Here is a 27,772-nt window from a genome sequence, read left to right as displayed (position 1 = left end):
CATTTGATAGGCCTACTTGTGGGGTGCAGGCAGATATAATTTTAACTATACCATTCTGCAAGACTAGCCAGAGCTTAAGTACTCTATCGCACACTCTGACTACATCTGTAACCTTATCTACCCATCTCTCTGCAAAAAGTATGCTCACACCACCTACTCTGTCACTGTTACCTTCCCAAAGATTTTATATCTATGTGTCTTGCCTGTGAGGAACCTGGCTGAAGCTCCTCTCCACCTTATCTCTTGGATGCAACATACATCAACCTGCTTCAATTGAAGCATCTCTACAATCATATTAGACCTACATTTACAGTGCCAACTCTGAAAATTGGGAAAGGGATGTGGGAGGGAATCTGGGAAGGAGAGATGTTATTCAGTACTTGAAAAGAAGGTTTGTTTGGTCATTTGATACCAGACATGCCATAACAGTTGCTCTCACTTTTAACCTATCATCATTCAAACAAGTTAAAATTGTTGCCTCTACTGAGGGTGAGAGTAAGGTAAGAATTGTGTATATATATATAAGTGTTACTGCAGTTGCAAATATAGATATAAACATGCCAATGTTAAATTAAGTAAGTAAACAGGCTGCTATTTGGTTGGGTACGATTCTAGAAGCTATTAGAGAAAGTAATGAATTACAAGTTACAAAGTTATTTCAACTCAAGATCATTAGCATGTTAGTAATACAGGTTAAATGAATGAAAAGAATGATGAACGGTTAAAAAATAGAGTTTCTTAGCTTAGCAGCTGATCATTTCGTGTCATGATATGATGGTGTCAAAAATCAGAGCAAGATGAGAAGGTTTGAGAGAAACCATGTGCGAAAGGGGTTCTTTATATAATCTACAGCCAGAAGTGGTCAAATAAGTGGCTGGCTTTACCAGAAGAAAATCGAAATAGCAGCAAATGACAATAGTGAAAATGGAAAAAATGGCTAGCTCAAAGACATCTCAACCTGGCTCATGGTATTCAAAACAAACTTCTATGTGGATGAATTAAAGGATAACCGACAAGATCATGACAAAAGTCTTATGGCTATGAAATTCATTTCCTTGGTAGGACTACAAGTACTGAAAATTATCTCGAAGAAAATTATGAAAATGACTTATGATGACCAAAAAAATTCAATTCTAAATCATGTTGCTCCTTCAAAGAAATTGATATTATCCAAAAGAATAAAATTCTTCTCCACTATGGGTCAATTTCTTAATTTCTTTCAAATCTACAACACACCAGTGAATACTGTGATTTTGAAAGTCCGAAAATGTCTAAAACATCAATGAGTGAAAAACTCATAATGTCTCAGTTGACAGTCTAAGAAGTAGTGAGGAAAGAGAGAAAGTTCTTCAAGCTAATGAAGTTAACAAACTCAGTTTAGACTCTACAGTACAATTTTTACAATGTACTTTGCAAATATCTGAATTTTGCAATGACAATTCAAAAGAGAAAGTCATTGCCTATTCCAAAACGACCGTACAAGATAAAGAAAAAATTGAGTGACAAATCCAGTTATTACTGAGGTAGACTCTGGTTTCCACAATACGAATGTCCTGCAATAAAAGCTATCTGCAAAAACTTTGGCAAGAAAGTTTGCAAAAGCACCAGGAATAATTACAGGATGAGTCATCAGGATGGAATCATGACTTTTATTGGTCATGCATTGGAAAACCTGTGTTTGAATTTGTTTCATTCAGTGGGCACATGATAGACATGACGCATGATATGGGTGCTCCCTGCAGCATTATTGCATTCATAATAGTAAAGGATATTGGTGCAACAATCGCACAGCAAGATTCTTCATATGGATTGTACGATGGGCACCACATGGAATGCATTGGGGATGCTTGACTTACGGTGAAGTGAGGAGCTCAGCAATTCCTCCACACTTTCAAAATAATTAAAGGTGACTGCAGGTATGGTCTTCTGGGTCATGACATGCTCAATGCTGAAACAATTTGCAGCATTGAGTCATTTCTGCCACTGATCAAAAGGAGTGCAAGCTTCTGTTAAATTAATACCTAATGCCTGATAAATTCTGTTCCCCCAGAAACGTACCTATGACTCTTGAGGAAGATGTATCAAAAGAAATAGATGCATTGGAAGCCAAAGGTGTAATTGAAAAATGTGCTCCGGGTGGTATAGTCAATACTTCTCCAGTTGTGTGGGTGAGAAGGTAAAATGGATGAGTGTGTATGTCTTCTGACAACAAATTTCACCTAAATGAAAAGATATGCACAGAAGCTTATCCTTTGCCACAAACAGAAACCATATTCAGCAAGCTCAGTGGTGCAAGATTCTTCACTAAGATTGATTTAACCAATACATATTGGCAGATCAAGCTTGATGAAAATAGTCAGAGGTGCTGCGCCATCAATACTAGAAGAGGGATATACTTGGTTACGTGATTACAGATGAGGATGAAAACTAGATCTGCAATTTTTCAGCATGCTATAGAGAATGTGGTGTTCAATGGACTAAAAACATTTCATTGCCTAGCAAGACGATATTATCGTTTTTGCTAAGATGGAAGAGAACCTGAATAAATATTTAAATGTCATCCTCGGAAGGTTATGTGAGAAACAAGTCAGTGTCAACAAAGAAAAATTTGTTCAAAAGACTACATGCATCACATTTCTAGGCCATGTGATATGATATCAGCAGAAAGAATTAATCCCACAAAAGAACTCACTTACAGAATCATGGCATTAAATCAGCCAAAAAAACACTGAGGAACTACAATCCTTTTTTGGACTAATCAGGACACTTTGGGAGATTTATTTCAAATTTCAGTGAGAAACCAATTAGCATGCAGAATCTAACCCCTGCCAATCGTTTTCAGTGGACTGACAAGTGCCAACTTGAATTTGAGAATATTAAAGACCAGCTACGCAAAGAACCTGTGTTGATGCCATTAGATCTTAAATTACCTGCCAAGTTGATGACTGATGCCTCAATGAACAGCATTGCCATAATACTTTCACAAAATGGTAACACTGTTTTATATGTGTCAAGAAAATTGACACCAGCTGAGTCTAACTGGTCAAATATCAAATGCGAAGCTGTTACCTATCTCAAACAATTCCTGCTAATTAAAAAGGTTCAAACTCAATATCGATCATAAACCTTTAAAATATATCTTCCACCCAAAAATGTCGATCCCTATGAATGTTTCCGCTAGAATCAGGCAATGGGCTATTCAATTAATGGCAGTTGATTTTGATATATTGCATATCTTTGGCTCTAAAATTCCTCATGTTGATACAATATTGAGATTGCAAGTAATGGACGAAGGAATTATCTTTGCAGTTGAGCAAGTGAGTGATATTCTCTTTGGCCTCGCATATATCAATCATGTGAACAATATTACTGAATATGAGACATATTTAGAAAATCAAATGCATGGTCATATCCAGAAAATGGACTTTGCTAAAAAAAGGGCAACCTCCTTTCTAAATGCATGCATGATCAGCAAATGATAGAAGAGAGAATTCTATATTTGCAAATGAGAATATTAGTTCCCTACCAACTATGGGACAGTGTGCTTCATGACAGTCATGATACACATTTGGGTACTCAACAAATGCTCAGCAAAATTTCTCTGAGGTTCTATTGGCCAAACGTGTCTTGAGATGTGACTACCTTCATTTCCAACTGCACTGCTTGTCAGCAGAATCGAATTACAAAAGATGATTCAACAGCGACATGTTAGAAATTTGTAGTTTATGATTATTTGACCTTTATTCTTATATTGGTGCTTATGAAATCAGCAAATTACAAAACTTGACAGTGACTAATTATAAAGATATGCTAACTTCATTTTTCATCTTCTTACCCATATTATATATATATATATATATATATATATATATGGTATATAGATGTGTTTGTGTATACATATAATTATAACATTGTGTCATGCATAATCTTTTTGATAAAAACAAAAGGTATGTTGAATTACGTTTGAACATTCAAAATGAAGTTTGTAAAACCTTCGTCCTTACCAAACCTATAGTTAATTGAATTAAACTGTATTTTCTTGATGAAAATAGTCAGAGGTGCTGTGCCATCAATACTAGAAGAGGGATATACTGATCATTCAGTATGCATGTGTCATTTAATATATTTTATCCATCCGGTTTATGATAATTCTGTATTCTTTGTGCTCCATTTAAATATATTTATATAAAGCTTAACTATGTTTATCTCCATTACTAACTTGACATTAGCTTAGTTCGAATTTTTCTTATAGTCACTATTGATAGCATGAGCCTTGTCTAGGTCAAAGAATTTGGAGTTAAAGTTTAAATTCTTTTCAGTATAACTGTGTGTTTTTTATATTGAACACACTCCACTCTCGTGTACTATCTGTATACCCTTTGTTCAGCTGATTACTACTTATAGATTACACTTATAGTGGATAAGCAATGTTTGGCACCACTACTAAGGATATCCCAATTCTACCCAGAGATCTTTACATGGAACTACTAATACAGAATATCGATGACTTCATTTCACAGATGAGATGGAAGGCTTTCTTCTATGACAACAAATGAAATAATTCTTACTACTCCAAAGATAAAGATTGCTATAATTTTAGAACTTATAAAAATCCACCTCCTAACCCTTCCTTGGCTAAATTCAAAATGGATTACGAATATAAAATTCTTGAATATGATGAATTCACTCCAAAAGGACCTCTCCAGGATTATTTCCAGAATTTGCATTTGTATGTTTTCAGACAAAACCAGGAACTTATATACCCTCCTAATCAATATATACACTAACTTAAGGATATCAAAGACTTCTACTATAAGCTGATTCAAGACCTTGGATTACTTAATCAAATGGAACCTTATACACCTAAACACCCACCCACACACACACACTTCACCCTGAAGAACCATAAGCCTAGCTTCTCCATTAAACCTTCAGTTAGGCTTATTTGCCCCACTAAATCCAATTTGGGTTGCGTTAGTAAATGCATTATTGACCAGAATATACATCGTTTAAAGGCAAGTTACTGCAGTATGCATCCAGATATATCTTTTAGGTATGTGTTGGGTTTAATATATATAAGGTAGATGATAATACATATGAGGTAGATGAAAATAACCCTAGCAGTGACTAACAAGAATGCCAGACACATTTTGGTCTAGATGGGCCCTTTCAATTGTGTGTACTTATAGATCAAGGTGCAAACATATATATCATTGCTTATCAGTTGTTACTGCAGATCCAGACAATTTTTGCCATGGAATGATGCAAAAAAAATGAACAAGTATATGAAAATATTCATAAATTATGTACAACTCATATTTAAGACTATGTGCATATCATCATCATCATCATTTAACGTCCATCTTCCATGCAGGCATGGGTAGGACAGACAGATATATATATATATATATATATATATATATTATATATATATATATATATATATATTTTTGTATATTGTATACTATTACTCCCATACAATAAATCTGTGAAACTTCGTTTCGTTGGTAATGTTTTTGTAACTCACGTGGTAATTTTGGAGGGAGATACGAATTCGCCTGTCTATATAAATGTAGAGATGCTGGCAGACCGTTAGATCATTCGATGTCGCCTGATCGAGCTGGTGTAATGGGTGAGCTTTTTCCTAGCATTTCTAGATTTATAGGAAATATTATATTGACAAGGAAATGAACTTCTGGTTCTAATCTAGAAACGATTTCGTCTATAATTAATCCAATAGGCTGGGATTTTGTTATTTTCTTTCTCTTTACCATATACGGGTTGCAAGTTCTGTTTGCTTGTGGAGACTTTTTTACTAGTAGGAGAAATGGTGATCTATTTGGCTGCCATTTCTAATATTTTCGGTATGTGGTTTTGAGCAACTTGTTGCAATTAAACCTTTATTATAATTAATATAATCCTTACCAAATATGGTCTTTTCCATACCGATAAAACTACTAGGTGAAGTTTATTAATTTTATTAAATTAATTATATTTCACACTTTTGGTCTAGATATTGTGTATATATATATATATATATATATATATATATGTATGTATTTGTGTGTATGTAAGAAGCTAAACATAAATGTATATATGAAAGTTATTATTACCAAAATTAGTTTACTCTAATCACTTTATTTAAAATGTGTTAAAGCAATACATTTATTAGTGTCAACTACTCTGATGTTATTAAAATTTTCACATTAACCTCTACACGGTTGATATTATTAAGGTAGTGAATATAATCACTACTAAGGGTAAAGCAACAATAGTGCTCACTATAGCAATGCAGATCATGGTATATAGCAGGTGTGGCAGTGACAATGGTTTTGTTAGTGCTTAAAGTGTGTGTTGAGTTGGTGCAGCAGATAGTGTTGATTTGTTAAGCTGGCAGCACGGTGGCTGAATTAACCCTTTCGTTACTGTATTTATTTTGAGATGCTCTGTGTTTCTTTTAATTATTTTAAATATAACAAAGAATTTAGTAAAGTAACTTAGTTATTACTAAGCTAGTGTTAGGAACATAAATTGTGACTAAGGCTTGGTGGAATATTTTAATTCTATAACTTATGAAAACAAGACATTTTACCACAGAGCCAGAGCCGGTTTTGGCCAGGTTAGTAACAAAAGGGTTAATGCTACGAAACTGTTATAAAAATTTGCATATAAATATACTTGCTATTCTTCCATTTACTACCCTACTTCATCAATCATTATTATTAAGGTCTTTGAATGCAAAGAAGAATGTCAGTCATAGTTCTGCTTCCGCTTGTGGAATTGTGGTTTTAAAATTTATTTGCACTATGCTTTCTATTGAATATTTTGGCTGTAGATGAATATTTAAACATCTCTCATCATCATGATAGAAATCATCATCATCATCATCATCATCATCGTTTAGCGTCCGCTTTCCATGCTGGCATGGGTTGGACGGTTCAACTGGGGTCTGGGAAGCTAGAAGGCTGCACCAGGCCCAGTCTGATCCAGCCGTAGAAACTGGTGCAGCCTCCTGGCTTCCCAGACCCCAGTTGAACCGTCCAACCCATGCCAGCATGGAAAGCGGACGCTAAACAATGATGAGGATGATGATTTCTATCATGATGATGAGAGATGTTTAAATATTCACCTACAGCCCAAATATTCAATAGGTATGAATAAATATGAAATAATAGATTTATATTTACATGTAAAAGTAGGTATGCACAAAGGAGTCAAGGAAGTGCTGCTGTTCAGTTGAACATTCCATATGTAAGATTAAAAGAAAAAGAAACAATAGATCTAACATTTGAAAAAGTATCACTTGCTAGTGTGAATATAGATATCAAGAGAGCAGTGCCAGATTTAGCAAAGCCCATGGCTATTCCACTTGTGAGATACTTCCCACTCTCCTAACTTCCTGACTCAAAGAAGATGGAAAGGTGTTTTTAAACAAAATTGAGAAAAGCCAAGGATGTTGACAGGTGAGTAAATATCTACAATTCTCAACTCTTCCTCTAAAGGACATAGGATGTTATTATTGAATATAAAAAGTGATTGAAAAATTGTACAAACGTTAAAAGTAACAGTGAAAACTTTTTGAATAACTGAACTTTTTAAACATTTTGCTGAATAAGCAAGAAGTTTTAGGAAAATGAAATTTTAAGTGTACTGCTATTCTTTACAAAAATCTTGTGTTTACAAATTTAATTGCTTGAGTATTAATATATTGATCACGACTACCTGCCAGTGGCAATGTAACAGACAATTTTAGAATAGATGTTAAGAAATAGACACTACAATCATCAAATTGCTAAGAGTAAAATTTTTATTTTTTACCAGCCTCACCTGCCCCCCGTGCCGGTGGCACGTAAAAAGCACCCACTACACTCACGGAGTGGTTGGTGTTAGGAAGGGCATCCAGCCGTAGAAACATTGCCAGATCAGACTGGGCCTGGTGCAGCCTTCTGGCTTCCCAGACCCCAGTTGAACCGTCCAACCCATGCTAGATGGAAAGTGGACGCTAAACGATGATGATGATTCATAACAAAAGTTCATCAAAATTTATCTAAGCTTACCATTTTCAATACTCAAAGGGATTGAGGTCATGAAAAGACCTTTTCTTGGTCAATTAGTTATACTTAAGCTGAGAAATGGCTGCAAGATTGCTTTCCACATTAGGGAAGGCCATCTGAACTTTTCATGTATATAATTTGATAAAGGTCTGAGAGTGCCCATCTGTAGGCTTAAGGCTTAGTTTCATGTACAAGTGCAAGTACCATTTACCTCTCTGCCAGAATAATATCCTTAACTTTTTTTTTTTTTTGCTTTGAGTTGAATCATTTCTTCAAAAACAGTTTTTGACAAATTCTCATATCCATTAATACAAACCCATAGAACAGATCAAATTTTGCTCCCAGTTCTAAAAGATTGGTTAACTTCTCTGAAAGGTAAGCCTGTTTCTGCAAGAATGGAAATTACAGTGATAATTCTCCCCATGACAAGCCACCAGTACTACCATTCTACTTTATTTGTTTCTATTGCTTTGAAGCTGTTGTTTACATTTATTTTCCTCTTCAGTAAATCAGTATGGCATTCTTGTACTTTATCTGAGTGTTTATGAGTTTGAATAAGATAGAAGTTTTGCTAATTATCAAATCCTTCAGAAACCAAAACTGTATTAAAAGAAGCAAGTCTTCGAAAAATTTACAAACAATGCAATGACATTGGTTTTTGAAGGAAATTGCACGATTCACTCTTTGCTTTATAATTTTACATTGACTTTTGTTAATTGTATAAAAGCTAGACTACTTTTTGTACACTTGCTTGGAATTTAAAAATAGGTTGCAACAACACCGAGTTTAAAAGTTCCCTCTCCTGCCTCACACACTACTCAATGGAATACTTCCTCATATGACAATTCTGTCCACAAACCAAAGTCTGTCAGATCTGAGTTTGGCATCATCCATATCTTCATCTGGAATAATTTGGATTTGGTCTACATTACCATGTGTAGGCTGAAAAATCTGGCTGTCTGGCTCTAGAAGATTCGCACTACAGTTTTAACTTGGTGAAATTCTTCAGGCATTTTAGATCCTGTTATTTTTATCCCAAACAACTGCAGTACGATGTCTTGCAAACAACTTGCACATGCAAGTGCTACCAGTCAAAAGCTCTGTATACCGGAAGCTAGCAAGTGTATGGGGTCATCAGGAGAGAATACGCGCCATTTCGGGGCCTACCTCTCGACAGCTTCAATGCGCACCAGCCCCCCTCACTGATATGAGTCCCCGCTTGCTAGATCAGCTGGTTATCAAATAAAGCTCAATATCCTTCTAGCCATCGCTCATCGTCTCTTTTTAACCAAATCCAGTGGCTAGCCTTCTCCACTGTAGATTGGATATCAGTCATGGTGGTATTGACTTTACGATGAGTTAGGCCTAGCGATAACAACAGTCGTCTCACGCTGTGTCCAACAAACCCTCTACATCCGACTTCGATAGGAAAATGTTCCGCTTTCCAGCTTGCGTCTTCACATTCCTCGAGGAGGTTTTCATAACGGTTCAATTTTCGAGCCCGAGCGGCGTCCATATTATCTTCATGAGGAACCGTTAGCTCGACTATATTTACAACTTTCTTTCTTTCAAACCACATCAAAATATCTGGTTTTCATAACTGGGATAGGAAAGAAAACCTGGCACCCAGGTAAATCTGCAGTTACCTCCCAATAGCCGTTCCACTTTTCATATCCATTAGCGTGACTTGGGATATTGACATTAGGCTTTTGTTATGGGGGATGGGGTATAGACTTGTCTAAAAGGATGGTTTCAGTTGCCTGTTTAGATGGCTTTGATCAGTCAAGCATGAATCACATTTGCTGTCTGAGGTGTAAATGGTATGAAACTGATGGAAATCTGACCAGTTAACTGACAACAGGGTCTAAAGGGATGGGAATGTTGTGTTTTATGTGATTGTATGTTGAGTATTTATAACAAGGCAGTGATCAGATGTCCAGTATGGGCAAAGAAGGTTACCATTTAAGTCTTAGCTTTAGAGATATAAAAAGAGATCAAGAGTGTTTGGAAAGTCTGTCGGATGGTTTGGTATCTGTGTAAAGAGTTGAGAAAAGCAAAGGATTTAGCTTTGGCTCCAATAGCCAAATGAATGTGATAGCCATAAGGCATTGAAGTCAGTGATAGCCATAAGGCATTGAAGTCAGTGAGGATGATGACTTCAGAGAAGGGAGGGGTGAAACGAATGTTCTCAATGCATCTTCTTGGTCTTCTTACCTTTGAGACTGTGGCACATCCGGAAGGATATGACAGCTAGAGGAAAAGAAAGCTGGACAAGCACCAAGGTAATACTCATTTACAACGAAGTTGACTGGAGCAACATGAAATGATGTACCTTACTAAGAAATACACTTCATGTCTTGGACCAAAAACAGAACCTACAATCTTATGATTGTATGCCATGCACTTTCACTTGTATATTGCTAAACAATTTAAAATAATCCAAACAAATCTGATGTTACAAACATTATAAAGAAAAGGTTTCCTGAAATCATTGTTCATTTTATTTCATTATGGTATCAGTTTTGAAATATTCCAAACAATGCATTTAAATCTTTAGAATCTCAGCTGAATCAAAATTACAAAGGAATAAAAGTAATCTATAACTTGATTTCTTCTAGATTTCTTTGATTCTTTGTTAAAGTCGGAACTTTAGTTAAAAGTTAATCAAATTCTAAACTGTTCAATAATAATATTGGAAAATTTGTTAGGGATGTAATCTGTATGAAGAACATATAGTTAAGTGCTGGTTAACTTATTCCAAAAGAAATCTTTTACTTTATTTACATTATACCTGGAATGAGAATAAAATTCCTTAGCATTTATTACAAGTGAGGGAAATTATACTGATTAATAATCAAATGAAAATAACTAATGGATAGTGATTCTGATAAGTGTGAATACTTTGGACATGTTTCAGTCGTACTGGACCTCCTCAATGAAGCATAGATTGAAACACAACTACCAAATCTTAAAATGTTTTGACAGAATATGGTTTTTGTATGAAAATTATTCATTGATAAGGCAATTTAAAATAAAGACACTGGAAAATTGTGAAGAATGTATAATTAAGGATAACATTCTTAATATGGTTGAGTCTAAATAAGTTTACATTTTTCATTGTCCTGTAAACAACAATTCTGTTGATATAGTTGATGTTTTAGCTTGTGTTAGTTACATACAAATAGAAAATGCATACATACAGCTTCGACTATGTTTCAATACAGTTTCAAAGAATCCCTCGATAATTAAATTCAAACTTCAGAAACATGGCAACACAAGAAATGATAAACAGTAAGGTGAAACTGTTTCTTTCTTGCCTATTTTTCTAAAGAAATTTAATATGTAAACATATGTTGTATTATACTATTTTTCAGATAAAGTTTCAAACTTACACCTTATTTTAAAATAAGTAGTTAAGATTTCAAAGAAGTATTCATGTAAGCTTTGTTCTTATTTCATATTGATATGAAGACAAACATTTCAAAAATCGAATAAATTAAACAATGGTATTTTTACTAAACAGATCTTTGTAAAGAAGAGCCTGTTTGTGAAGTTTTATCAACTAAAATTCAATTAATATCATCAACAAAGTTTTATTCAAGCCTCACATTCATACAATACATTGTTATGTTGCTAAATAGAAAAAACTTTCAAAAGGAAGAAAGCAAATCAATATCATTTGGTAAATAGAATTTAGAAAATTTAGACATTTGTCTGAAACGATGTTGACTTTCTGAAATATTTAACAATACAGAATGAAAACTAACGAAAAAAAAACTTTATTTATTTATTTCATTCCATTTAAATAAAAGATAGTAATTTTCAACCCAATGGCTGATAACAAAATATTTTCTTTCTCTAAAATTCTGAAATGTGACTCAAGGAAGATAAGTTTAAATATCTCCAAGAACTTTGAAGATTATTCAAGGATTTGTGCTGAGCTCCGTTTTTATAGTACCAAGTAGAATATAGATAACTGTTGAAAAGGAAAGTAGTTTATAATAGCTATCAAATCAGACAATTAGTCCTGACAACTAGATGAATTGAGAATTAACTATTTTTACCAACAGACATCAAAATTACTATACTAAATTTGAGCTCAAGACCTATGATCTTAATGCATGAACTTAAATGCTTACACATTTTATCTCTTCTTCAATGAGATAACAGAATAAAGATTTATGTATAATTTATATTGTCTATATAGATTTAAAATATGAGGTAATCACAAACAATGTTACTGGTCCACATCCTGCCATTTGTACTGTATTGCATTCATAGCCAAGATGTCTAATTCTGGACAGCTTAGGGAAATGGTATTATTGCTATATTATATGCATGCATTTATGAGTAATAGTAGTTCAAAAACATTGCTAAGGATTCTGTATGGAGTGGAACAGGAAGAAAACTTTGGGCGGAGGGACTCATGAGTTAATTCACTGGGTGACATCAGTCCCAGCAATTTCCCTTGAATTAAAAAGTTGAATACATGAATACATTCTTCTTATTTGTAACTATATTTCCTATCAGTGAGTGAGAGAAAATTGAGATGCCTAAGGAGAGAAATGTGTCTGCATGGATGATGGTGCACTTGCATTTAGTGATTCTGAAAAGAAAGAGGCTTGGAGAAGCCATTATGAAAGACTACTGAATGTAGCGAACAAATGGGAGGAAGAGAGTCTACCAAATGTTGACTTAATTGAGGGACCAGCTCCCTGAATTAACAGTACACTGGTATATAAAGTAATTAAGGACATGAAGACAAGAAAAGCCCCCCCGGCCCATTGGGAATAACTGCTGAGATGCTTAAAATATTCGGTGGTGTGGGTTATGGTCTAGTTACTCATATTGTAAATCAGGTGATTCATGAAGGAGTCATACCCAATGACTAGTATAGCAGCACCATAATCAATTGCTACAAAGGTAAAGATATTAGATATATTAGATAGAAATAATTACCGAGGTATCAAATCGTTGCATCAGCTGATGAAAATTATGGAGAGGGTCATAGCCCAACTAATTAGGGAGAGAGTTAGCCAAGATGAGATGCAGTTTGGTTTTGTGCTGTATTTCTGGTAAGGCAACTGTGTGTGTGTGTTTGTGTGTGTGTGTGTGTTTGTGTGTGCGTGCGTTTGTGTGTGTGTGTGTGTGTGTGTGTGTGTTTGTGCGTGTGCATGTGTTTGTGTGTGTGTAAAATAGTAAGCATGAATTATATTTCATGATAATTTTCTTCAGCATAAATTTGATAGAATACAAAAACAAAACCACAACAAAAGTGTTTTGACATTAAACTGAGGACATCTATTAGAAAGCGTAGTTTTCACCTTTCTAACACAACATCCTTAGACAGGTATGTCTTTATGAAATTCTTATTAATACTGTTTGCATTCATTTATTGTTTTCCTCATACCTCTTTAATACTTTTCTGATATGGAAAATATAACAAATATATAACATACATCAAATATATCGACCTTTTTTTAATCTATTTATTTTACATGACAAATGAGATTTTTTCTAAATCTTTGCCGTTTGTTAACTGAAATACAAATGAAATTTTCAAATCCTCATACGAGAAATTTAATATTAAGTTTTTTAATATTACACAAACTGTTTACTTTAATTTCATCAGCTATCATTGATACAATATTGAGTCATTAGACAAAATTTTAAGCTGACGTTATATTTTGAAATTACAAGTGACGCAATTGTGACACCAGAGTAATAATAATAATCTTTTTTCTTTTTATTTATACCTTGGATGTGGTGTGTGTGTGTGCGTGTGCTTGTGTGTGTGTGTTTGTGTGTGTGTGTGTATGTGTGTGTGTGTGTGTCTGTGTGAGGGATTTAAACTCTATAGCACCATACGAAACACTGGAACCTACTACAGAACAACAGCATCTTAAATTAAACCTAGTATTTTAATAGTATTTTGATTTATCTACACTAGAAGGTTTAAAGATAGTGTTGACCTACAGAGGATTCGAATTTGGAATGAAAAGAGGGGAAATCAATAATGCAAACCATTTCATTTGAAGCCCTTCCAAGTTCTTCCAAACCACTATACTCACCATCAAAATATTAATTATAATTTCGGATCTTTTCGGTTTGAACGGCAGTTTTTTCTAGCGGTGTCATATGAAATTTTCACCCATAATGATGACCCTAGTATTGATCTATTGCATTTCAATCTGTTTTAGGGTTAGGGTTAGGGTTAGGGTTAGGGGTGGGGGAAGGGTATCTTTTTTTCTTCACAAATGTAAATAAACCTAATCTGTTTCTTAAACAAGGGACATATTAATACGGCACAGAATGTTTTTACCTCAATAGACATCACTGATTGGTTGAAATTGCAGAAATTGAAGAAAAAAAACAACAAATATCTTACAAACTATAGAATTTTCTCAATAAAGCCAAGAGAAAAAGATGTTTTATAAATACATTCTACCAATATACGAAGTTTAGAATTTTTTAGTTACCTAGAAATTATGTTAAAAACTGCCGTTCAAACTGCAAAGATCCCTAATTTCTTTATTTTCAGAAGAGATATTCCCATGATGTATCTAACAGTGGTGTTGAAGAAAACATTTATGTACCTAAATAAAACACATTATATATAATAGCAGAAAGACCACCCTCCACACGATTTTCTGCTAGTCACTCAATAATATTTCCATATTTGTTTCCCAATTCTAATAATTTTATGATATTTTACGTCTAATTATTCCTTTGTATAATAGTGCTCACTTGCTTAGTAAATATTGCTTTCATTATTTTATCAGTCATAATCTCTCTTTTGTAAAGAGTCAATCTGCTATATATATTTATCATTAATAATTGGTAGAACTTACATAGGTGTGCATAGATAGATAGATAGATAGATGGAAAGAGGGATACACACACACACACTCACACACACACATGCACTCACACACACTCACACACGCACACACACACACACAAGTTTGGTGCCGTGAAAACACATGATAATGACGTTGCCTCACTTTTTCAAATATATTCAAATTTAAAATGGTCTAATATAACGATATCCTTCATTCGGCATGTGCTGAAATATGCCAAAACAATTTAATTCCACACAAATATGTTACTTTATATATGTAATTTATGTGTTAATTCTATTTACTGAAACTTGCTAGAAAGCATGTAGATGCAATTGTCAGTTTTTATTTCTCTCAGCCAATATTTTTACATTAGAATGCAGCGAGCTGGCAGAAACGTTAGCAGGCTGGGTGAAATGCCTTGCAGTATTTCATCTGCCATTACGTTCTGAGTTCAAATTCCACCGAGGTCGACTTTGTCTTTCATCCTTTCGGGGTCGATTAAATAAGTATCAGTTACTGGGGTCGATATAATCGACTTAATAAATTTGTCTGACCTTGTTTGTCTTCTCTGTGTTTAGCCCCTTGTGGGTAGTAAAGAAATAGGTATTTCATCTGTCATTATGTTCTGAGTTCAAATTCCACCAAGGTCGACTTTGTCTTTCATCCTTTCAGGGTTGATAAATTAAGTACTAGTTGCATATTGGGGTTGATCTAATCGACTCTGCCACCCTTCCCAAAAATTTTGGGCCTTTTGCCTAGAATAGAAAAGAATATTTTTACATTAGCCTTCTTTCGAACTCTAGATAATGCAACATACAACTGACCATGTGAGAAGAATTGTGTCAGAAGATAGATTCCAATTTGTTCAAAAGTCTGTCCCTGGGCCTTGATGCAGGTCAAGACAAATGTTTGCTTCACATGAAATTGTTTGCAGGTAAATCATCATCGTTTAACATCCATTTTCTGTGCTAGCACGGGTTGAACAGTTCGACCGGGGTCTGGGAAGCCAGGAGGCTGCACCAGGCTCCAGCCTGATCTGGCAGTGTTTCTACAGCTGGATGACCTTCCTAACGCCAACCACTCCGTGAGTGTAGTGGGTGCTTTTTATGTGCCGTGAATGGAAATTCCATTTCTTGAGATACATGTGGTATTCTTAGGATTAGCAGAGTTGATCCTGCATAAGGACCAGAAGCAATCTCAACCTCAACCTCAATAACCTGATCATGTAAATGACAAGGATATCCATTAGTAGCATCTAAATTTCTCAGAAGCATTATGCATAATTTTTCTTCAGTTTGAGAATGTGTTGTGGAAACTCTAATGGTGTAAATTTGTTGATGAACTTGATTGGTGAGTTCCATTATTAACTGTATCTGAGTTTCTGTATAGTTTTAGCTCACCAGGAATCCTGGTCAACAGAAAATCATTCACAAATTGTGCTGCTTCATTTGTTGGAGTAACTATGGTTCTATTTGCAAGCCACACAGGGTTTGTGAAGTTAATTTTGAGGTCAACATATACAAAATCACATAGATCTGAAAGAGTAACACTTTTAAGGCAAAGGCATTGGGTAGTTTGATTTTGAAGGTAATTAGCAAACTCACTTTCATCAGAATGACCTTCTTGGTTGTCAATGCCACTTTACTCTCTTTTACTCTTTTACTTGTTTCAGTCATTTGACTGCGGCCATGCTGGAGCACTGCCTTTAATTGAGCAACTCGACCCCGGGACTTATTCTTTTGTAAGCCCAGTACTTATTCTATCAGTTTCTTTTGCCGAACAGCTAAGTAACGGGGACATAAACACACCAGCATCAGTTGTCAAGCAATGCTAGGGGGACAAACACAGACACACAAACGTATATATATATACATATATATATGACGGGCTTCTTTCAGTTTCCGTCTACCAAATCCACTGACAAGGCTTTGGTCGGCCCGAGGCTATAGTAGAAGACACTTGCCCAAGGTGCCACACAGTGGGACTGAACCTGGAGCCATGTGGTTGGTAAACAAGCTACTTACCACACAGCCACCACTATTTAAAGTAAAGATCTCTTTAGTGTTGCATCAACAATCTGTGATCTGACACCATTATTTTGAAGTAGAATATTCTCTTTTCAAGATACCCTAACCAGTCGGTCATGTGTAGCAGAAACAGAATCATGTTTATGTCTCCATGCATATTCAGGCATCTGTTTCACTCACTTTGGTTTGGTTGCATCTGACTCAGTTGCCTGTCTTTCTCTCTGCCATTGTGCCTTTACTGCTAAATTTTCTTTTTCAGTCACATTTTATATATAAATGAAAGTTCATTAAAAACTGTCTTTTTTAGCAATCTAGAAATAACAGCGATTACATAAATGTTATTGTAAGGCTTATATCGTTTCAAGTAGCCACACCAACAAAATCACTTCTTCATTAGAAAAAAAAATTTACCGGTATATTAAAGAACTTTCATTTTATCAAAAATATTCATTTAATAAACTCTGGAAACTGATAATATTCTTGAAATTGTGCCTCATATCAAAGTTATACAGCTATTTTGTGTAATAGCATACATTCATTCAACAGAAAATCACTTTAAAATTATACCGGTATATTAAAAAATTCTCATTTTATCAAAAATATTCATTTAGCATCGTCCAGAAATTGGTAATATTCTTGAAATTGTGTCTCGTATCATAATTATATAGCTATTATTAAATTATCATTAATGAAAATAGGGGTTAATGAGAATGAGAGACTGTTGCAAATAAAAATGTAAAATGTTGCCTGCAATGAATTAACAGTGTTTATTATTCAACATTAAAATCTACTCCGCAGTAAATGCAATGAATATTTAAATTCATGAAGAATAGGACACAGTGAATGCAATGAATATTTAAATTTGTGAGAATTTGGAGTTAAAAACATTCAATAAACTTCAGAAGTCAAAATTATAGGCAATTTCTTAGAACATGTATTTATAAAAATATTTCCAGACAGTCAACCCTTTAATAATTGCTTTCTTTTAGTAATTATTACATATCTAATTAATAAGCAGTTTTCTCCATTATAGTATAGATTGGGTCATCCCCAAGATAATGTGGGTTTTTTTCAGTTGCTAGAATTAAGAGTTGGAAGGGGTCGGATAAACAACCTGCATCAACTTGCTATAAACAATGATTAAAGCGTTTATCAAATAAACCAATAAGTGTTGTGGAATAGTTACATGACCCAGTTTCTTGGCAGCAGATTCTTCCTTTGACCAGTAGGATCAAAAAGTCAGTTTTGAGATATTTTTAGAACTACATCAAACACACAGTTACACAAAAGAACTAAAAGCTAACCATTCAGTCAGAATATATTCTCCTGTCGAGGGAAGCAAAAAAGTAGCAGCCAATATGTCTAGAAGAGGTCATTGTTTTATAACATTATAATGCACTTTAAGTGTGCAAATATGGACAATAACAATTGGCCGAAACGTAATGTAGGTGAAAAAATAAGAACTTATTAATTGACTGCACTATGATTGAAGAACTATTATTCTATGTATACTCTCTGTTTTCTTTAAACTATTAATTATATATATTTTGTGTGTGTGTGTGCGCGTGTGTCTGTGTGTGTGTTTGTGAATGTATCATCAAAATGGATCAACCCAATAGGTAAGATAAAAAACTCCACAAAATGTTTAAATGCTTCTTCACATTACTTTGAATGAACTGTTGAAAATGGAGTGTAGTTGTATCAATGCTTACCAATTTAATTGACCATTCAGCTAATACCCTAAAAGGCAAAATATCTCATCCTACTCTTACCTATTGTATCATGTGGTACTTGAAGATACTTTTGAGATTTGGTCAGAGGAAAGACTTTGTTTTTGACTGTTGAAATAGATCCACCATGTAATTCCTTGCCGAAGGAAAGCAACGAGGCATTCAAATTTTATAATGTGCAATGATAATAGTTGGATCCATTTCCCACATCATAGTCAAGATCAACAAATAAGATTTCCAGGGAAATCTCAGATCAGGCTTGGATAAAAAGCCAGATCTCAAAAGAAAATCAAACCCAGATTATGAAAATTTGATGCTTGATAGGAAATATACTAGTATTCTGCTTATATTTATTTGCTAATCTGCTTATTTTTATATTTAGGACACAATAATTATTCATCTTCTTCAATTCCTCTTAAAACAGTAAATGGTTCCTTAATCTCAGTGTTCCCTTTTTCTTTCCAAGCTTATTTTGCTTGCAGCGTATAGTAAGTCTTTGATTGTTCTTGTTTAGTCTTCCATATATTGCATTCCATTGCATTTCTAGTAATAGATTTCTTCCTTTAATGGTTTTGTTTTTAAGAAATTTGAGTTTCTCATTTTGACACAGTTCATTAATATTGGTATAATAAATGCTGAAGAATGTAAACAGTTGAGTTGCTTATACAATTGGATAACAAATCATCTCTTGTACTTGAATTCAGAAATATATATCATTAGAGTTAGGTAAAGTGTCCCTGAATCACTAAAAGTAAAACTATTTTCTGGCACAATGGATAGGAAATGAACAGCTGGAAAAGTGACAGACGTGGAAGATATGCTTGGGTTCTAAGGTACATTTGATATTATTGTCTTTTCTGTTCAACCAAAGGAAAAAATTTCTTATTTGAATTCAAAGTTCCACAATGAATTTCAAAGAACCAGTTTTGATCTTCTAACACTAATTTCATTATCAAAAGTTTCAAAAATTAAATCTACTGTTGTTTTTCCTCCAAGTAATGTTTCTGTAATTATTTTCATTGTTCAGTAATTCATCTTAAATAAAGAAACTCAAGCAAATATGTTTTTCAATGATATCATTACAAACTGCTCTGAGTGGAATTCAACATTCAGTAAATTTACTTCCTGTAATACACCCTGATGGAAAAGCAACATGTGCTTGATTCCATAATTGCTCCATATCTTATAAATTCACCTGACACCAATGACATTTACTCTTTACTCTTTTACTTGTTTTAGTCATTTGACTGTGGCCATGCTGGAGCACTGCCTTTAGTTGAGCAAATCAACTCCAGGACTTATTCTTTGTAAGCCTAGTACTTATTCTATAGGTCTCTCTTGCCAAACTGCTAAGTTACGGGGACATAAACACACCAGCATCGGTTGTCAAGCGATGTTGGGGGAACAAACACAGACACACAAACGTATATGCACACATACATATATATATATATACGACAGGCTTCTTTCAGTTTCCATCTCCCAAATTCACTCACAAGGCTTTGGTCGGCCCCAGGCTATAGCAGAAGACACTTGCCCAAGGTACCACGCAGTGGGACTGAACCTGGAACCATGTAGTTCATAAGCAAGCTACTTACCACACAGCCACTCCTACGCCTGTCAACTTTCAATTCACTTCAGTTCAATAAAAGCATCAAATTATTGCAATATCATTGTAACAACTCAAGAAAAGGATCTCTTGTAGAAAGTTGCTGCAACAAATTCCTGAATAAGTTTGAACTCTCAATGTTTTTTGCTGCAGTGTAAAAAAAATTATGTGTTTAATCTTTTATGAAAGCTTCTAAGTATGACAGCACTACAGTGACAACATGACGAGTGACAGAATGACAGACAAATATCATAATATAAATAACAAATGACATCAACTTTACAATTTCTGGAGCCCACTTTTGGTACCTATCATGGAAGACCAATTATCATTTGTCAATCCAATAATATTTTCTAGAGGAATATTTTTTGCATGCAAGATAAACTTAACAGCATTGTAAGAACAAGAGCCATTACTTTTTGACAACTGTATCTAACAATGCGTATTAAATCATGCATTTCAGATTAAAGTATCTCACAACCACAGTCAAGAAAATATGGAAAATTAAAAGATTGTAATTTCATCAGTTATGGGGAAAGGTTATTTCATCCTGAATGACATACAAAAATTTTGTACTTTTCGTTGATAATTTTCGAGCAACCTAACTGTCCAAAAATTTTCTTTCATATACACCATTAAAAGATAATCAGTATAAAGGGAATGTTATCATGAGTAAAATTGCCAATACTTTTAGTTGTTCATTTTCTGTTAACTTTATTTTCATCATGAATTGAGATATATTCTCATATTATGTCTTTTATGCATCAATTTATTTGCATTTCTTCAAGTAAGATTCACAGTAGGTGACATCTTAATTTTTGTTTTGTTGAAGCCATACAACTTCCTCTTTCTTTTGGAGAAAGTTTGACTTGCATTACTTACTATAGTAGAAGGCAAATAATCAAATAATACACAGTTGTAATAAGGTTATGATAGTTGTAAAAATGGTACCATTTATATATAAGTTATAATGGATGCTTACACCAACTCATAATCGCTGGTTTGCTAGGTACAAGAACATGATGTAGTAAAATATACACAGATATAGATAGGCACAGGAGTGGCTGTGTGGTAAGTAGCTTGCTAACCAACCACATGGTTCCGGGTTCAATCCCACTGCGTGGCACCTTGGGCAAGTGTCTTCTGCTATAGCCCCGGGCCGACCAATGCCTTGTGAGTGGATTTGGTAGACAGAAACTGAAAGAAGCCTGTCGTATATATGTATATATATATATGTGTGTATATGTTTGTGTGTCTGTGTTTGTGTGTCTGACAACCGATGCTGGTGTGTTTACGTCCCCGTCACTTAGCGGTTTGGCAAAAGAGACCGATAGAATAAGTACTGGGCTTACAAAGAATAAGTCCCGGGGTTGATTTGCTCGACTAAAGGCAGTGCTCCAGCATGGCCACAGTCAAATGACTGAAACAAGTAAAAGAGTAAAAGAGATATATATGTGTGTGTGTACATATACAAATGTATATATGCAATGGAAAATGATGGCATAAGGAACTGATGTCTTAAGAATTAGTTATCATTTCATTGTTTATAAAATGAGTGTCTTTTGAATTCTAAAATTTCAAGGAGAGTTAGTTGTTGACTCTTTTTAAACTAATTCCCTTAAAAGAGTATCTTTGGATATTGGAAGTCAGACATTTTCAATTAATTAGAGCATTATTTCATTTACTGATATACATCACACATGCACGCACATGCACACACACACACACATATGCACATACACACATACAACACACATGCATATATATATATATATATATATATATATATATATGTATGTATATATATATATATATATATATGTATATATATATATTATATATATATATATATATATAATATATATATATATATATATATATATATATATATATATATATTATATATATATATATATATATATATGTATACATATATACATATACATATATATATATATTATATATATATATATACATATAGATATATATTCAAGAGCTATGGAATGGAGTACATAAAATCTGGGCTGCATATGTTTCATAGCGAGCAGAACCTCAGAAGTAGTAAATATCTAGGCGAGGTGTATACTGCAGGCTACTCTTCAGCCCAAGGATATATTGATTAAATGAAAGTTTATATAACCACAGAAAGGTAAATGCTAACATATGGAAGATTTAACCAGAATATGTAGAGAGTAAAGTAAGAGTGGAGAATATAAATGTAGAGAGAAATTAGGATTAAAAGAAGGAAAAAGAAGAAAGTATAAAAAGAAAATAAATGTAAGATCCTTGGATCTTACACATATACACACACACATACACATATATATCTGTGTGTGTGTGTGTGTGTGTGTAAGATCCAGGGATCTTACATTTATTTTCTTCTTATACTTTCTTCTTTTTCCTTCTTTTAATCCTAATTTCTCTCTACATTTATATGTATGTATATATATATATATAGGTGGGAGAGTTGGTGTGTGAAAGCACGTGATTGGAAGTATAAAAACTTTTTAAAAGGGTGAAAAAACTACAGAAGACTTGTGTTATAAGGTTAAAGTATATATTTAAGTCGTTAGAAAAATGTTAGAAAATTTTGTGCATAGCGACATAGTTTTTGGAGAAATAAATGATTTCGTATTTTCTTTTCAAATTTCTCAAATTTCTTTACCTACATCATGTCATGTCTTCACTATGAAGTGAAGAGTTCCAGGCAAGGATTTCTTCCGGTAGATAATCGCTTTATATTTTTTTCAATGTGATGAGTTTCCTTGTATAAAAATGTTAGAAATGGTTAAGTTTTGGTTTATATTTTTCAATGAAGAATGTTTCCTTGTTTAATCTAATTTGTGTTGGTGTTCCAATAGCACATTGATAGAATGGAAAGATTAAAAATTGTGGTAGTAGTTGCTTTGCGCATTTCTCAATATGTTCACTAAAGGGTATCATTCTGTATTCTGGGAATGCAATCTGTTGTCGATGTAGAGTGCATCTGCATCTGAGCGATAATCCTGTGGACCCTAATTAGCTTTGGTGGCAGCCCGAGCATCTTATGACATAAATTAGGTTTTCTGAAGCACAAGTAAAATTAGATTTGATCTTGAATTTTTGTCCCTCTTTGAAGAGGAATTCTGATCCTTCTAGAAGGTTTGGGCATGTTGCGCAGTTTGGTCTACCACATTTTTTTACTTTTGCATCCGTTATTTCAGAAAACAATTTTTGCCTTTGTGAGGATCTGTTTTAGTTATTTAGGTTGTTTGTAGCTTTTAATGATTTTATGTATGTTTAGAATTTCCCTTAATTTGGGGTCCTTATGAAGCCTTGGTAAATTCTGAGTGATGATGGTGAAAGCTTCATTGTTTCTGGGGTTGTATGTGGATATGTAAGGCAGTATTTTCGGGGAAGGTATGTTGATGTGTTGAACTTTTCTTAAAGTTTCTATGTTGATTTCTGTTGCACGTCTGATTCCATCCTCTATGAGTTGAACTGGGTAGTGTCTGTCAATTAGAGTGTTTTTGAGTTCTTGTAGTCTAAAGTTTCTGGCATTTTGTTCTGACACTATTGTGCATATCCTTCTTGCAAGGTTGAAAGGGATGTTTGTTTTAGTGTGTCTTGGGTGGCATTCAGTCTAAAGTGGGATATAGTGTGTGGAGCTCAACCATACACAAATATATGGGGATATGGGAAATAATCAAATATAGAGATAAACACAACCTAATTAATAATAAATTAGATCTTAAGATTACACATACTTTTAAATGCTTTAGAAGTAGGTAATTAATAATTATACCATACTGTATTTTTGGTGAGATAAGTTATTCAGGATGCCATATCATTCAGAGCCTTGTATGTTGAAACCCGTTCAATAATGCATTCTAGTGACCCTTAGTCCCTTTGACCTATAAACTTTTAATAATTACAATATGTATTTACCCTTTCCCAGTGGTGAGCCTCTTCTATCATGGTTGATATAAAATATATTTATTATTTTGCATCTCCCCTAAAGATAAAATATAGCCTCTAAGATCTGTTACTATTCTACCTTTTATCATTTTCTTTGATGTACTCTACATATATCTTATAAACCCATTTCCAAAGATAATTTTGTCTCTGTTAAAACTTGGTACATTTATATTTCATTTCATCTTGTATTGAAAAGAACATTCTGGCTATAACTTTTTCCATATATCAATGCCATTATAAAGAAAATCTTTTTATTTCATCTTATATTTTTCTTTATATCTTTCTTATGCCTTTAGGTTGTTTGTAGCTTTTAATGATTTTTTGTGTTTTTATAAATTTTTATAAATTTTTTATTTTATATTTTTATATTCTATGCCTTTATATATCCGTTTATATATTTTCATGGTTTTTATAGTTTATATCAATATACATTTTTTAATTACACATCATATCTTATAAATTCTTATATTATATTTTTTATAATTTCATGCCTTTATATATCCTTTTATATATTTTTATGGTTTTTGTAGCTTATAAGTTTGTGACAATTTATACTTTTTTCATGAAATTCAATCTATACTGTAATCTTACATTGTTATAATTTTTTTTATTATACATGATATTCATTATGTGATTATAGGACTAAATCTTTTTAAATCTTGTATCTGAATGTACCCCTTTATATATTTAATATCTCTAATTTACTTACCCTATATATTAGATCTCATGTTTTACTATATCCTACCTTTACCCACCCATATTTAATGAGAATGATTTTGATATCAGTTTAACGTATTCTAAAAGTATCTATTTATATTATATTCCGTTATATATTCATCATATAAGTTTCTATCAGGATATTCTATACATTCCATTTACAAAAAGCCTTAATATTTCTCTTATATCTCAAAATATCCCCTTTTACAATTTTAAGTGTACTTCTAGCCTTCATCTATATATTTATATTTAATTATATTTTGCTTTAACATTATAAATATGCAAAATATGTTTTCATTAATCAATTAAAGAAGCCACTTGAAATGGCCATAATGAATTGACACCTGTACATCTTTGTTACTCATTTATACATACATATATATGTATGCATATATCACCGTGACCACCGTGACCGACCAGGCTATCAGATGTTGTTACACATCGCTGGTCACAATGCGCTTCACATTGTTTTAGCCTTCAAATGACGCCACCCCGCTGGCTAAGCAAGCAGGCCAACAGAAGAAAGAGGGAGAGAAAGTTGTGGTGAAAGAATACAGCAGGGATCGCCGCCACCCCCTGCCAGAGCCTCGTTGAGCTTTAGGTGTTTTCGCTCAATAGACACTCACAATGGTCTGGGAATCGAAACTCCGATCCTCCATCCGCAAGTCCGCTGCCCTAACCACTGGGCCATTGCACCTCCACATATATCACGGTGATATATGTATGCATATATATATATATATATATATATATATATATGCACACATATACATATACATATATACATACATAAAAATATACTTACAAATGTCTGTATACATAAATACAAAGTCACATTTACACATGCATACTCATATATGCATCCATTTTCCATCGCTAGTTAAAGAAAGAAGAAAGTAAAAAATGACAAAAAAGAACCAGATAAGTTGGGGGGAAGGGGGGGAATAAAAAAGAGAAAATATAGAAACATTTCAATTTTGACATTGTAGCATCTGTAAAAGTATCGAGACGGAAAATAAAGAAAACAAAAGGAGGAAAAGAGAAAGTTAAATTGTAAAAAAGCAATTGAGTATATATACACATGTCCATATATGCACACATGTATATAGACATACATATACATACCAATGTAAATATATATGTATATTATGCCAGTACCACCTGACTGGCCCCCGTGCAGGTGGCACGTAAAAAGCACCCACTACACTCTCGGAGTGGTTGGCATTAGGAAGGGCATCCAGCTGTAGAAACTCTGCCAGATCAAGACTGGAGCCGGTGCAGCCATCTGGTTTGCCAGCCCTCAGTCAAAACCGTCCAACCCATGCTAGCATGGAAAGCGGACGTTAAACGATGATGATGATGATGATGATTATTCATACATCAATACATATATACGCATATATACACACAACTGTGTGTCTGGCATGTTGAATATAAATATAGAAATTGTTAAAAGAAAGAATGAATTATGGAATTTCAGAGGTGTAGATTAAGAAAAAACTAAATAAAATTCAATTATAAGATTAAAGTTAAAGTATTAAAACCATTATTTTATGTAATATTAATATGAGCAATCTTTGTAGGCCTAACCAAATATCTATGTTAGGTAAGTAATGTACATACTGCAACAATAAGTATTGAATAGGGAGAGTGTAAATAAATATTAACAAATATAAAAATATTAATATCCTTATTAAAACATTTTATGAAATACTATAAAAATAATAATAATAATTTCAAATTTTGCCATGAGGGCAGCAAATTGGGTGGTGGTGGTGGTGGTGGTGGTGGTGGTGATGGGGAAGGAAAATGAAAACATAATGAAAATTCATGAACTGATCTCAGAGGACTCTTGCCAAACAATTCACAAACTTGTTGCTATGACTGGAGCTCATGCTAACGAGTTTTGTGCAAGAAATTGTGAATGAAAAAAGTTGCAGCAAACTTACTTATTTACAATTAATTAATTTACTCTGGACATGCATGATTTCTTTTTAACTTGGAATTCCTTTTTGACTCAAAATTTTCTTCGAATTTATACATGATATTTATATCATTTTATTTTTAATTTCTTTTCTATTTGTATATTTACTGTCTCAACTTGTATACTTCTGAAAGACTGTTAGTCAAAACAACCAATCAAATTTAAAAGTGTATCTGTCAATGTCAGTTATATCAAAATATAACTTACACAGACAACCTCAATTCTTATTCCATTCTGGATCACAACTGCCCAATGAATGGGGACATAAAACTCTGAGTAGCAGTATTTTGTGACATTTTTGTGATGTTTTTGCAGCTTTAATGATAAAGCATATTACTCTACCTCTGATATTCGAGTACTATTTTCTCCCACCTTGTTTCCCATTTATATGCTTACTCTGGTATATATATATATATATACACACAAGGAGGTATCCAAAAGTAATTGGAAACGTTCTCTGTGGGACAGGCCCATTATAGTTCAGGCTTCCACTGCTAGAAGCCAATTGATGTGACCTTCAGGAATCAGTCTACTAACAGGCGCTGTCGAGTGAGGTCGTTCTGCCATGTGGTGCATCTTTGTTTTGCAGGGCCTCACCCCTGTTCGATGATTTTTGCGATGGCTGAAATGAAAGAACAGAGTGCTTCTGTGAAATTCTGTTTTCCGCTGAGGAAAACAGTGGCTGAAACAGTTATCATGCTTCACACAGTTTACAAGGACGCAGCCATGAGCAAAACACAAGTTTATGAGTGTTTTTCATGCTTTAGACCAACCTTGTTCAGGGCGTCTGACAACCTCCTGAACGAATGAAAACATCACGAAAATTCATGAACTGATCTCGGAGAACCATCG

At 33.7% G+C, this 27,772-nt stretch overlaps 1 long non-coding RNA gene across 1 annotated transcript; it reads right to left on the bottom strand.

The window, feature by feature from the left end:
* Positions 1-2,118: 2,118 nt before the first annotated feature.
* LOC118766162 lies at positions 2,119-27,424 on the bottom strand. Its single transcript, XR_005002072.1, has 3 exons — positions 27,345-27,424; positions 19,807-19,811; positions 2,119-2,130 (listed from the first exon to the last, which is right to left on the bottom strand). It is a non-coding gene; the product is annotated as an uncharacterized LOC118766162 (long non-coding RNA).
* Between the last annotated feature and the right edge of the window lie 348 nt (positions 27,425-27,772).

This window comes from Octopus sinensis, linkage group LG15 (genome assembly GCF_006345805.1).
Source record: "Octopus sinensis linkage group LG15, ASM634580v1, whole genome shotgun sequence".
Classification (NCBI taxonomy): Eukaryota; Metazoa; Mollusca; class Cephalopoda; order Octopoda; family Octopodidae; genus Octopus; species Octopus sinensis.
Note: the sequence above shows the minus strand (reverse complement) of the source record. Positions and strands in the feature narration are given on the sequence as shown.